The 14,765-nt window shown below is 45.6% G+C and overlaps 1 long non-coding RNA gene across 2 annotated transcripts in view; it reads right to left on the bottom strand.

Moving 5' to 3' along the window:
- The window catches only part of LOC142310314 (uncharacterized), a 39,181-nt gene extending 28,677 nt beyond the window's left edge, over positions 1-10,504 (bottom strand). For both annotated transcript variants that reach the window (XR_012754125.1, XR_012754124.1), the window contains exon 1: positions 8,400-10,504. This is a non-coding gene — a long non-coding RNA (uncharacterized LOC142310314). The remainder of the gene's footprint in view (positions 1-8,399) is intronic.
- Positions 10,505-14,765: the final 4,261 nt, after the last annotated feature.

Below are 14,765 nucleotides of genomic sequence, written 5' to 3'. Positions count from 1 at the left end.
TTCTGTCATGTTCAACTCCTTTACTTAGTATGTTCCTTTCTTTACAGTGGGGGTTTATGTCCCTGCAGTGGACAGCGACACCTGGAAACCCCAAGGAAACGCAGAAAACATCTACAACCAAACAGTACTGGAACCTACTACCCTTCATGGGATAAGAAAGTGAAGATTTTTTGACCCCAGGTATTCTAACAAAAGGAGGGATTCTCCTCTGTGGACATAAGAAACCATTCCGGAAAACAATCCTATGCACCAGGGCACAAACATAAACTCCCACTGCAAAGAGAGGAACATACTAAGTTAAGGAGTTGAACATGACAGAATAAGCATATCTACACAAAGGAAAAATATTAAGAATAAAAGGAATAGAACGCTTTGGACTAAAAAAGAAAAATCCACAGAAAAGATCCTTTTATTGAGTGTTGTCTATGAATTAAAATAAACCCCTGATGAACCCCAGAAGTGTAGGGAGAAACGCGTTGGTTCATTACAGATTTGGGTCAACTCATTAAGTGGGTCAACACTTGTTTTAAATTACCCTATATCTATTCTATACTGGTGGTGAGAAGAAAACTATTCTAAACCTTTTAAATACCTGTCACATCTTTTCATCTAGTCTGCACAGGTGCCTATACCTACTCCTCAATCCCTAGCATACAGCAGTAGGGAATAAGTAGGAAGGGCGAGCCATCGAGGAGTGGGGGCACCAATTCATTAATCTAGGGTGCCGACCCCCACAAGATAGGCAGTACCAGAAACAAAGGGAAAGACTAGGGTTATTACAATCACAGGGATTGTGTCACGAAGGGTGGGTTATACACAGGCATTTGTTTTCTTTGTTGAGTGAGTCTATAATACAATAAAAACCTTTTAAAGTAGATACCCTCTGTGATAATTCTATAAAATAGGACCTACGAAAAAATAAGTACTATGAATATAATATCCCAGGCAATGCCGGATACAAAAGCTAGTGTGTATATATATATATATATATATATATATATATATATATATATATATGTATATATATATATATATATATATATATATATATATATATGTATATATATATACTAGAAGGTGGCCCGATTCTACGCATCGAGTATTCTAGAATTTACGTATTGTGTAGTTCATGTATGATTTTTGTTATATATATATATATATATATATATATATATATATATATATATATATATAGATGTTGTTGTGTGTAGTTACCAAGTGTTTGTGTAGGGCGCTGTACATGTTCTGGGTGTTTTCTGGGTGTGGCGGGGGGTGAGAGCGGTGTTGTATGTGTGTTGCGTGTGTTGCGTTGTTTGTGGAGCGCTGTGTGTCTGTAGCGTTGTGTGTGTGTGTGTTGCGCGGTTTGTGTGGGTGTGGTGTGTTTTGGGGGGAGGTATGTTTTGTGCAATGTGTGTGTTGTGCGGTATGTGCGTATATTTATGTATGCCGCGGTGTTTGTGTGTTGGGTGTTGTGTGTGTGCGGGGTTGTCTGTGTGTGTGGGTGTCTGTGTATGGCGGTGTTTGTGGTTCCCAGTGTGTGTGTGGTGTGTTGTGTGTGTGTGTTGGGGGGAGGTGTGCACCTCCCATCGTGCTCCATCCCCCATGCTGCGCACCCCCCATCGTGCCCCATCCCCCATGCTGCGCACCCCCCATCGTGCTCCATCCCCCATGCTGCCCACCCCCCATCGTGCTCCATCCCCTATGCTGCGCATTCCCCATCGTGCTCCATCCCCGATGCTGCGCACCCCCCATCGTGCTCCATCCCCCATGCTGCGCACTCCCCATCGTGCTCCATCCTCCATGCTGCGCACTCCCCATCGTGCTCCATCCCCCATGCTGCGCACCCCCCATCGTGCTCCATCCCCCATGCTGCGCACCCCATCGTGCTCCATCCCCCATGCTATAATAGTTCTCCTATTATACTCAGAGAGGAGTATAATAGGAGGACTATAATAGGAGGAGTAGTCCTGGGGGGAGAGGAGTATAATGCCGGCTCCCTGCACATGTGTACCGGGAGCCGGTGTACGCTGGTAACTATGATACACATCGGGTAACTAAGGGACCTTAGTTACCCGATGTGTATAATGGTTACCAGCGTTCACCGGCTCCGTCAAGATCCAAGCATCGCAAGGTTATGTCTGGCGCTGCTGGGATCGTGACGGAGCCGGTGTACACTGGTAACTATGATACACATCGGGTAACCAAGGGACCTTAGTTACCCGATGTGTATAATGGTTACCAGCGTTCACCGGCTCCGTCAAGATCCCAGCATCGCAAGGTTATGTCTGGCGCTGCTGGGATTGTGACGGAGCCGGTGTACACTGGTAACTATGATACACATCGGGTAATTAAGGGACCTTAGTTACCCGATGTGTATAATGGTTACCAGCATTCACCGGCTCCGTCACGATCCCAGCAGCGCAAGGTTATGTCTGGCGATGCGTGCGGAGGGCCGGGGCGAGTGGCCAATCCATGCGGAGGGCGGGGCCAGGCCGAGGCGAGCGACCAATCCGTGGGGGGCGGAGCCGAGGCGAGCGGCCAATCCGTGCGGGGGGCGGGGCCATGGCGAGCCCAGCGGCCAATCAGCTTTGTGTCACCGTAAGGACACAATTTTGGAGCAAGACAGACAGACAGACAGAATAAGGCAATTATATATATAGATATATACACACACACACATACACATGAAATCCGAATAAACCTTTCTTGTTTTAGGTCAATTAGGATTACAAAAATTATTTATATTTGCCAAATGTCAGAATATTGAGAGAGAGAAAGAGAGAGAATGTTTAAGGCATTTTTATTACTTTCTGCTAAGTCAAGTTTACATACACTAAGAGTACTATGCCTTTAAACAATATGGGACAGTCCATATGATGATGTCATGTCTCTGGAAGCTTCTGATAGGTTTATTGGCAACATCTGAGTTAATTAGAGACACACCTTTGGATGTATTTTAATGCACACCTGAAATGCACTGCTTCTTTGTGTGGGTACAATTTCCAGATACCTGAAGATGCCTCGTTCATCTGTACAAACAATTATACACAAGTGCAAACAAGATGGGAATGTCCAGCCATCATACCGCTCAGGAAGGAGACGGGTTCTGAGTACCAGAGATGAACGTGTTTTGGTCAAACATGGGCATATCAACCCAAGAACAAAAGCAAAAGACCTTGTGGAGATGCTGGTGGAAAATGGTAAGATTGTATCATTATCCACAGTGAAACGAGTACTGTATGAACATGGGCTGAAACGCCACTCTGCCAGGAAGAAGCCATTACACCAAAAGAAACATAAAAAAGCAAGATTAATGTTTGAAAATGCACACAGGAACAAACATGTTAATTTTTGGAGACATGTCCTGGTGTCTGACAAAACTAAAATTGAACTGTTTGGTCATAATGACCATTGTTACGTTTGTAATAAAAATTGAGAAGCTATAAAGCCTAAGAACACCATCCCAACTGTGATATAAGGGGGTGGCAGCATCATGATGTGCGGCTAGTTTGCTGCAGGAGGGACTGGTGCACTTCACAACACAGATGGCATCATGAGGAAAGAAGATTATGTGGTAATACTGAAGCAACATCTCAAGACATCAGCCAGGAACTTAGAGCTTGCACGGAAATGGGTCTTCCAAATGGACAATGACTTGAAGCATACTGACAAACTGGTTACAAAGTAGCTTAAGAATAACAAAGTCAATGTTTTGGAGTGGCCATCATAAAGCCCTGATCTCAATCCTATTGAAAATGTATGCGCAAAGTTTAAAAGGCAACCTACAAACATGGCAGAGCTATACCAGTTCTGTCAGGAGGAATGGGCCTAAATTCCTACCAACTATTGTGAGAAGCTTGTGGAAGGATATCCAAAACGTTTGATCCAAGTCATCCAGTTTAACCCCTTCAGCCCCCGGGCACTTTCCGTTTTTGCGTTTTTGTTTTTTGCTCCCCTTCTTCTGAGAGGCGTAACTTTTTTATTTTTCCATCAATCTTGCCATATGAGGGCTTGTTTTTTGCGGGACGAGTTGTACTTTTAAATGAAACCATAAGTTTTACCATATAGTGTACTGGAAAACGGCAAAAAAATTCCAAGTGCGGAAAAATTGCAAAAAAAGTGGGATTGTACAATAGTTTTTGGGATATTTTATTCACCGTGTTCACTATATGGTAAAACTGATGTGTGGGTATGATGCCTCAGGTCGGTGCGAGTTTGTAGACACCAAACATGTATAGGTTTACTTGTATCTAAGGGGTTAAAAAAAATTCACAAGCTTGTCCAAAAAACGTGGCGCACGTTTTGCGCCATTTTCCAAAACCCGTAGCGTTCTCATTTTTCAGGATCTGAGGCTCAGTGATGGCTTATTTTTTGCGTCTTGACCTGACGTTCTTAACGGTACCATTTTTGCGCAGATGCTACGTTTTGATCGCCTGTTATTGCATTTTGCGCAAAATTTGCGGTGACCAAAAAACGTAATTTTGGCGTTTGGAATTTTTTTGCCGCTACGCCGTTTACTGATCAGATTCATTGATTTTATATTTTGATAGATCGGGCATTTCTGAAGGTGGCGATGCCAAATATGTGTGTATTTTTTATTTTTTTAACCCTTTAATTTTCAATGGGGTGAAAGGGGGGTGATTTGAACTTTTAGGTTTTTTTATTTTTTTTTAATTTTTTAAAACTTTTTTATTTACTTTTTTTTTTTTATTTTACTAGTCCCCCTAGGGGGCTATTGCGATCAGCAATCCGATCACTCTGCACTATCTGCAGATCCCAGCTACAGAGCTGAGAACTGCAGATTTGCTGCTTCACTTTCAATGCCGGCTGTATTCCAGCATTGAGAGGAAGTGACTCATGTTAGCTACAGGCGTCATCACATGACCCTTTGCTACCATGGCAACCGCCGAAAGTCACGTGATCATGTCACGTGACTTCCGGTGGGGGCGGGGTAAGTCACTGTCATGGCGGCGCCCATATACATATCGCTGCCAAGACTTTGGCAGCGAAATGTAAGGGGTTAATGGCCGCGGGTGGAAGCGATTCCACCCGCGGCTAGCAGGCACACATATCAGCTGTTGATAACAGCTGATATGTGCGCCGATCGCCGCCGCCTGCCGGCGGCAGGGGGCGGGGCTTACCGGCACACGATCCATGACGTATCTAGTACGTCATGGGTCGTTAAGGGGTTAAAGGCAATGGTATAAAATACTAATAAACTGTATGTAAACGTTTGACTTGGCAGAAAGTAATAAAAATGCATAAAACATTTTTTCTCTCTCATTATTCTAGTATGACGCCCTGGCACCGCCAGGTGGTCACACAGTGTAGGCCCCCGCACAACACCATCCCTCACAGGGTTAAACCTTGACAACCAAATCCTAGTCACACTCCCCCCAGGGTAGGAAAGTAACACCAGTGAGCGGGACCAGGCGGATGGAGAATGCCCACCTAGGGGTCTAGAGAACCCGGGGCGGGAAAAGGAGTCAGTTAAGTCGAGTTTTGAGTTCAGTTGAGTTGGAGAGGAGCACGAAGAGAAAGTCTGAAGCTCCAGTACAGAGAGCAGAGTTGTCGGGGTTGGAGCCCCGGCGTATTGGCTAGGTGGCAGACGGTGGTCCGTGTCTGTCAGGAGACGGGAAGACGACAGGCGGAGATCTGAGGTAGACCGGGACAGGGTTGGAGCCCGCCGCTACCGACACCAGAGACCCGAACCGGAAACCGTGCACAGAGGAGGTACTTGGACCCTGAAGCCAGGTTCGGAACCAACGGCCTAGCTAATTAACCAATTGAGGGCAGGATTATAGGTCCTGTCCCAACCAAAGTCCCAAAAGCAGACAACCACCCACCCAGAGGGATAGGGCATCCGCCAGGGCCCGGTAGATCCCACTGGTCAGCGTCAGCGGGAAGGCTCCCAGCAGAAGTACCGGGAGCGGACTCCCGTGTTCCACACCAGGAAGTTCACCACACCAAAAACACAGTGCAGAGGAAAGTAACACTGACCATCACCCCAGGTGAGGAACCAGAATACACCTGGCCACGGCAGCCGGCAACCAGCACCTTGGTTAACCATTGGACTTGTCTGATTCATTTAATCATGAGTAAACTGAGACTCCCTGGTCTGATCAGGCGCGCCGACCCCTTCCATCACCATCCCCTGCATCGAGTCACTGGGCCCCGGGGCAACCATCCCTACCCACGGAGGGGTTAACAACCAGCTGCCATCCCATCGCCCCCGGGTGCCCCACAACAGCAGCGGTGGTGCCATACTTCACCAGACACCGTGGGTGGCGTCACAGACTGCGTACGGCAAATCCCGTACAAATACGTCCCCTTTAAGTGTCCGCGTGACTCCCGGGTCCGGAGAATCCCTCGAGCCACACAGCGGATCCCGATCCGAGCATCCCGGCTGCTATTGACGTGGGGGCGCCACACTAGCATTTGGCAAATATTAATAATTTTGGTATGCTTAACACATGAAAGGTTTATTCTGATTTCATATCAGATAGTGAAAAAACAACATGCAGATGTGTCTTTCTAGATAGTGTATGTAAACTTCTGGTTTCAACTGAATATATGGCTTGCACTCAGACTGAAAATACTGTTGTCTGCACGACACCTCAAGTGAGAATAGTAACCAAACAACTAAACATGTACAAAAATACATTTCTGAAATTTAAAAAAATATGAGTAATCGATATAGCCTCCCTTCTATTCAATAATAGTCATACGTCTTCCATCCATGGAGTCTCTCAATCTCTTAATCTGTTGATGATAAACTTTTTGGACAGCACCAAGCACAGCCTCACAGATACTGCTCACAGAGGTGACTGTTTTCCTTCACAGTAAATCTCCAGTTTAAGAAGGGCCAACAAATTCTCAATAGGGTTTATGCCAGGTGAGAAAGAGGCTGGGTCACCATTCATCTTTAAGCCTTTTACTAAGCAGTGGAGACTTTGGAGCATTATCCTACATTTAAACCATAGTTTTCTTGAAAGATGCAGACTTGTTTCTGTACCAGTGCTTGAAGAAAATGTATTTTGAAAAGTAGGCAGGCTTGGGAATTGATTTTGAGACCATCTTCATCCCGAAAGGGTCTTTAATAATTCCAACCCATAGCAGTACACACCTCCCCCTTGCTGGTGGAATTGGAGGTCTCTGCCCGTCACTGATCCAGTCATTTGCCCATCCATCTGGTCCGTCAAGAGTCACTCTCATCTCGTCAGTCCATAAAACGTTTTAAAAATCTCTTTTCAGACATTTCTTGGCCCAGTCTTGATGTTTCACCTTCTGTGTCTTGCTCATTGATGGTCGGTTTGACTCTACTCACCTTGGCCGTGTCTCTGAGCACTAAACACCTTGTACTTCTTGGCCTCCAGGGATGTTGCAGTTCTGGAATACGACAGCACTGGAAGATAATGGGCTCCTGGTCATTTCATGTTTGATTCTTCTCAAACCTTTGGCAGTTAATTTTCATTTTTTTCTCAACAGTTTTTGCGACACTGTTGACTATTTGCAACAAAATTTTTGAGGGTTCTCTGATCTCGCCCCAATATCTTAGCAATTCCAAAAGTGCTCATCCCTGTGTAAGACTTTTAACAATTGTTGACTTTTCAGAGTCAGTGAAATCTTTTTTTGGGCACATTAATTAGACTCAGGAAAAACAAGCTGCCTAATATTTCTGCATCTGTGATAAACGGTGGTGATAGCCTTAGGACTCAAGCTCCATCATTACACAAATACACATCACATGATGTGCTTCATCCAACAAGCATTCAAATACATTTTGGAGTTGGCAAATCTTAAAAATGATGATGTGGTCAAAAGTGGAGTTGTGGGCAAAAATGTAAAGTGGGGCCCCAAATATTGCAGAATCCTGCACAAACATTTAAGTTGCGTCTACATTTGCTGAGTTCAGGCCATTAAACGAGCGTGATTGACAAAACTGAAGTCTATCATTACGTTTTTAATGGACTCTTTACACAGGCTGACGAAGAATGAAGGGTACAGAACGATCACCAGTAGATCAATCTGTCCCCATATAATATTATGCTATTGTACCGCCCCTTGCTCGGCTGCAGCCAAGCCGCTCGGATCCGGGCTCGCTGGTGGGTGGCTCGAGCGTCTCCGGACCCGGGGGCCCTGTGGTCACTTTGATCTGAAAGGGGCTGGCGGTTTAGGGGACGTAGGTGTACGGCCGGAGCCGTGGTTAAGTTTGTGATACCACCCATGGGATGTGGTGAAGGTGGACACCACCGGTGCGGTTTACGGGGTACCCGGGGGAGATGTTACGCAGCAAGTTGTTAACCCCTCCGTAGGTAGGGATGGTGGCCCCGGGACCCGTTGGGGGGGTGTTTGGCGGTGCAGGGAGATGGGCGGCCGGAGGGCACTGGTGTACTCACGATTAGAAAGACACACAAGTCTCTGGTAAACCAAGGTGATGGTGGTTGGCGCCCACAGCCGGCTGCAGTCTGGTCCCCCACCCGGTTGGTGGTCTCTGCCTTTCTCCTGCACCTGTTTGTGATGATAGACTACCTGAACTTGCAATACAGAAGTCCGATCCCCGGCTTGTAGATGTTGGAAGAGCCCTTTGCCCGCAGACGCTGGCCCGTAGGATCTCTCTGCTGTGGCGGTGGCTTTCAATCCTCCTCGTTGGGCTGTTGTCTTCAGTCGGGACTTTGGGTGGGAAAGGACCTGTAGTCCTGGCCGCAATCAGTTAATTAGCTTGCCCCCAGAAGCTTCTGGACCTAGCTTCAGGGTCTGAGTACCCCCCTTTGTGCTCCAGTTTCCAGTCGGTTCCCCGGGTCGGTACCGGCGAGCCACTACCCTGTCCCGGTCCACCACGGTTCCACCGAGCCGTCTTCCCGGCTCCTGCAGGCTAGGCCACCGTATGCCTCCTAGCCAAAGATACCAGGGCTCCTACCCTGGCACCTGTCAGTTAGCTTCAGGCCTGACACACAGGCCTGCTTCCACTTAACTTCACCTCCACTAGCAGACTCTCACTAGGAACTGACTGTGTTTCCTGCCTCAGGCTCTCTGAACTCCTCTGGCTCCGCCCCCTGGTGTGTCCATCCAGCACTGAGGGAGGTGACTAGAGTTTTAATGGTTTGGCTGCTGACACCTTGTTAGGGGACTGGTGTTGTGCGGGGCTCTATCTGTGACTACCTGGCTGGTCCAGGGCGTCACACTATCAGTAGGGATGAGTGAATGGGTTAGATCAGGGTTAGTACCAGACAAAGGGTGTCCAGGTCTCAGACTTGAAGGCAAACTTTTAAAAATAGTCCATGTCGGAGTTTGAGTACTGTTCGTACGCTAATAAATGCTGTTGAAAGGCTGCAGCACAGCCAATTGACTAGCTTTATTGGATGCGGAAGTTGCCTATACGCTGCTGTGAACAAATATGGAAAAAAAATTATGTGGGCTCCCGCCTAGTTTTGATAAACAGTGCAGGAAAAGGAGACAGCTGGGGGCTGCAAACCTCAGCTGTTAGCTTTACTTTGACTAGATATAAAAAATAGAGGGGTTCAGACACCTTTTTGTAAAAGATATTTAAAGGGAACCTGTCAGGTGCCAAATGCACCCAGAACCATGAGCAGTTCTGGGTGCATATGAGCAGTTCTGGGTGCATATTGCTAATCCCTGCCTAACTGTCCCTGTATACACTAGCATAGATAAAGAGATCCTTAGAAATAGTATTTATATAACGCGTTGGGAAGTTTTTTGTTGATTCCTATTGCTATTGCTATTGCGGTACCAACATTCAACCGTCCGTACCGATTGTAGGAACATACCTTCACGTGCGAACCCTCCCTGTAGCCCAGGAGGACTACCAACAAACCGTGAAGTACACTGGTTTATTTTATCAGATATTTATTGACAATGATCTGATTCTGAGAGCTATATTCTATATATGGTTATTGCTCTGAGATTGGCCTTTTGTATCATTATTATGAACGATTTCTGAACATGCAATACTATCATTGCGTTAGAACACCTTGACGGGAGGTTTTTATTCATGGTTTTGTAAAACCCCCTCCCCTCCTTATTGGTGTGGATGCGTGTTTAAGTGTTTTTATTGTCTTGCACTTTATAGAGGTTGGTGAAGGGTATTAGAGGGTAGACAGAGTCTATCAGGGACAGCCACCGTTGAATGGGGGCGCCACTCCATTTTGGGTGCTTAAACCCCATTGTTAGGCAGGATATAGTGGAGGGACAGATATTTCCCTTTGCTGCCCTAATCTTGAGGACTATATCCTATCTGTGACTACATCACCTCACGTCCCTAGAACCCAGGATACCTTATACCAGACCTGGGCAAGGGGCGGCCCGCGGGCCACATCCGGCCCGCCTGCTCTCTGTGACCGGCCCGCCTGTCTTCAGCCGGTGCAGTGGAGCCGGGCTGCAACGTGCCGAGCAGGAAGAGATCCTGTGCAGGTCCGCACAGTCAGTGCAGGAGAAGGAGCAGCACAGCAGAGCAGACGGAATAATTCATCTTGCAGGACCTGCGATGATGTCACGCCCATGTGACTGTGTGGGAGGAGACACAGGAGGCCGGGCAGAAAGCAAAGATACTGAATCCTGAAGGAGATGTGGACACATGATGACTGGTAATAAGAAAAGAGGGGACATGAGGGGGAGGGGGGCTGCAGGGTGAGTGCATATGAGGGAAGATGGAGCTGCAGGGTGAGTGGCATATGAGGGCTGCAGACTGACAGAAGGATGTGAAGGGGTGCAGAGTGTTTGAGAGGGGTAAGTTGGGGTACAGGCAGGGTGAGATATGTGGGCAGGGTGTGTGACATATGGGGGTGTAGTGTGTGTGATATGGGGGTGCAGGCTGTATGGGGTGTAGTGTGTGTGATATGGGGGTGCAGGCTGTATGGGGAGCAGGGTGTGTGACATATGGGGGTGTAGTATATTACAGGTGTGCTATATGGAGGTGTATATAGTGGTGTAGTATATGGGGGTATAGTGATGTAGTATATTACAGGTGTGCTATATGGAGGTGTAATATATTACAGGTGTACTATATGGAGGTGTAGTATATTACAGGTGTGCTATATGGAGGTGTAGTATATTACAGGTGTGCTATATGGAGGTGTAGTATATTACAGGTGTACTATATGGAGGTGTATATTACAGGTGTGCTATATGGAGGTGTAGTATATTACAGGTGTGCTATATGGAGGTGTAGTATATTACAGGTGTGCTATATGGAGGTGTAGTATATTACAGGTGTACTATATGGAGGTGTAGTATATTACAGGTGTGCTATATGGAGGTGTAGTATATTACAGGTGTACTATATGGAGGTGTAGTATATTACAGGTGTGCTATATGGACTTGTAGTATATTACAGGTGTGCTATATGGAGGTGTAGTATATTACAGGTGTCCTATATGGAGGTGTAGTATATTACAGGTGTGCTATATGGAGGTGTATATTACAGGTGTGCTATATGGAACTCCTGGAACTCGCTGCCTCAACACGTCAGACTATCCCCTACCCTTGCAAACTTCAAACGGAACCTGAAAACGCACCTGTTCCGAAATGCCTACAATCTACAATGAACTCGCTGCCGCCCGACCACCGTGCGGAGCTGCCGCCCGACCACCGTGCGGAGCTGCCGCCCGACCACCGTGCGGAGCTGCCGCCCGACCACCGTGCGGAGCTGCCGCCCGACCACCGTGCGGAGCTGCCGCCCGACCACCGTGCGGAGCTGCCGCCCGACCACCGTGCGGAGCTGCCGCCTGACCTACACCCCACCTATTGTCTCCTCCCCATAATCCTATAGAATGTAAGCCCGCAAGGGTAGGGCCCTCTTCCCTCTGTACTAGTCTGTCTACTGTAACTTGTATACGTATTTTGTATGTAACCCCCTTCTCATGTACAGCACCATGGAATTAATGGTGCTCTATAAATAAATAATAATAATAATAATAATAAATGGAGGTGTAGTATATTACAGGTGTGCTATATGGAGGTGTAGTATATTACAGGTGTGCTATATGGAGGTGTATATTACAGGTGTGCTCTATGGAGGTGTAGTATATTACAGGTGTCCTATATGGAGGTGTAGTATATTACAGGTGTGCTATATGGAGGTGTATATTACAGGTGTGCTATATGGAGGTGTAGTATATTACAGGTGTACTATATGGAGGTGTAGTATATTACAGGTGTGCTATATGGAGGTGTATATTACAGGTGTGCTCTATGGAGGTGTAGTATATTACAGGTGTGCTATATGGAGGCGTAGTATATTACAGGTGTGCTATATAGGGGTGTAGTGATGTAGTATATTACAGGTGTGCTATATGGAGGCGTAGTATATTACAGGTGTGCTATATAGGGGTGTAGTGATGTAGTATATTACAGGTGTGCTATATGGAGGTGTAGTATATTACAGGTGTGCTATATGAAGGTGTATATTACAGGTGTGCTCTATGGAGGTGTAGTATATTACAGGTGTGCTATATAGGGGTGTAGTGATGTAGTATATTACAGGTGTGCTATATGGAGGCGTAGTATATTACAGGTGTGCTATATAGGGGTGTAGTGATGTAGTATATTACAGGTGTGCTATATGGAGGTGTAGTATATTACAGGTGTGCTATATGAAGGTGTATATTACAGGTGTGCTCTATGGAGGCGTAGTATATTACAGGTGTGCTATATAGGGGTGTAGTATATTACAGGTGTGCTATATGGAGGTGTAGTATATTACAGGTGTGCTATATGGAGGTGTAGTATATTACAGGTGTGCTATATGGAGGTGTAGTATATTACAGGTGTGCTATATGGAGGTGTATATTACAGGTGTGCTCTATGGAGGTGTAGTATATTACAGGTGTGCTATATGGAGGTGTAGTATATTACAGGTGTGCTATATGGAGGTGTAGTATATTACAGGTGTGCTATATGGAGGTGTAGTATATTACAGGTGTGCTATATGGAGGTGTATATTACAGGTGTGCTCTATGGAGGTGTAGTATATTACAGGTGTGCTATATGGAGGCGTAGTATATTACAGGTGTGCTATATAGGGGTGTAGTGATGTAGTATATTACAGGTGTGCTATATGGAGGCGTAGTATATTACAGGTGTGCTATATAGGCGTGTAGTGATGTAGTATATTACAGGTGTGCTATATGGAGGTGTAGTATATTACAGGTGTGCTATATGGAGGTGTAGTATATTACAAGTGTGCTATATGAAGGTGTATATTACAGGTGAGCTCTATGGAGGTGTAGTATATTACAGGTGTGCTATATGGAGGCGTAGTATATTACAGGTGTGCTATATAGGGGTGTAGTGATGTAGTATATTACAGGTGTGCTATATGGAGCCGTAGTATATTACAGGTGTGCTATATGGAGGCGTAGTATATTACAGGTGTGCTCTATGGAGGTGTAGTATATTACAGGTGTGCTATATGGAGGTGTAGTATATTACAGGTGTGCTATATAGGGGTGTAGTGATGTAGTATATTACAGGTGTGCTATATGGAGGTGTAGTATATTACAGGTGTGCTATATAGGGGTGTAGTGATGTAGTATATTACAGGTGTGCTATATGGAGGTGTAGTATATTACAGGTGTGCTATATTGAGGTGTAGTATATTACAGGTGTAGTATATGGGGTGTAGTGATGTAGTATATTACAGGTGTATATAGGGGTGTAGTGATGTAGTATATTACAGGTGTATATAGGGGTGTAGTGATGTAGTATATTACAGGTGTATATAGGGGTGTAGTGATGTAGTATATTACAGGTGTATATAGGGGTGTAGTGATGTAGTATATTACAGGTGTACTATATGGAGTTGTAGTATATTACAGGTGTGCTATATGGAGTTGTAGTATATTACAGGTGTGCTATATGGGATGTAGTGATGTAGTATATTACAGGTGTGCTATATGGAGGTGTAATATATTACAGGTGTAGTATATGGGGTGTAGTGATGTAGTATATTACAGGTGTAGTATATAGGGGTGTAATGATGTAGTATATCGGAGGTGTATTATATAGTGGTGTAGTATAATACAGGTGTATATGGGGGTGTAGTATATTACAGGTATATGGAGGGAGTGTAGTATAATACAGGTATAGTATATAGGGGTGTAGTGGTGTAGTTTATTACAGGTGTAGTATATGGAGGGGGTGTAGTGATGTAGTATATTGGGTAGAACTGAGGTAATTATATTAGTCCGGCCCTCTAAACCAATCCCAATTTCTCATGCGGCCCCATGGGAAAATTAATTGCCCACCCCTGCCTTATACTGTACATCCAGTATGTACTTCTCACACACAGCACTGTTTGTCTGTCTGATTGTGAATCTTGTATTAACAAATAAAGTAAAAAAAAAAATTATGGGTTAGTTATATGGTTCGGGTCTACTACTTTTGATAATATCCCTAAGTTATCTATATTGGTCGTACTACATGCAGTTCAGCAAACAAATGACAAATTAAACAATATTTTATTGTTTGGCATTGACTCACATCTATGCTAGTGTATATGTCACGTCCCACGGGGCCTAAGGGGTTACTCGTCACCGGGACAGTGTTTTTTTGGGGGATCTGCTGTGACTTGTCTGACCCGGCTCTGTGGCCTCGTGGGCTACATGTAAATGACAAACAAACAGATGCAAGGTGTCCAGTGTAAAGGGGGGATGGAAGGAGGGCGAAGGGTCCCTGGGAAGCATGTCACCGGTTGCAGCGGTGACTAGGGTCTCGGCCTCCTCCGCCACCGACCCTTCCTGTGACTT

The sequence above is a fragment of the Anomaloglossus baeobatrachus genome, chromosome 5, assembly GCF_048569485.1.
Source record: "Anomaloglossus baeobatrachus isolate aAnoBae1 chromosome 5, aAnoBae1.hap1, whole genome shotgun sequence".
NCBI classification, from domain to species: Eukaryota; Metazoa; Chordata; class Amphibia; order Anura; family Aromobatidae; genus Anomaloglossus; species Anomaloglossus baeobatrachus.
The sequence above is the reverse complement of the archived record's forward strand: the minus strand, read 5'-3'. Positions and strand labels throughout refer to the sequence as shown.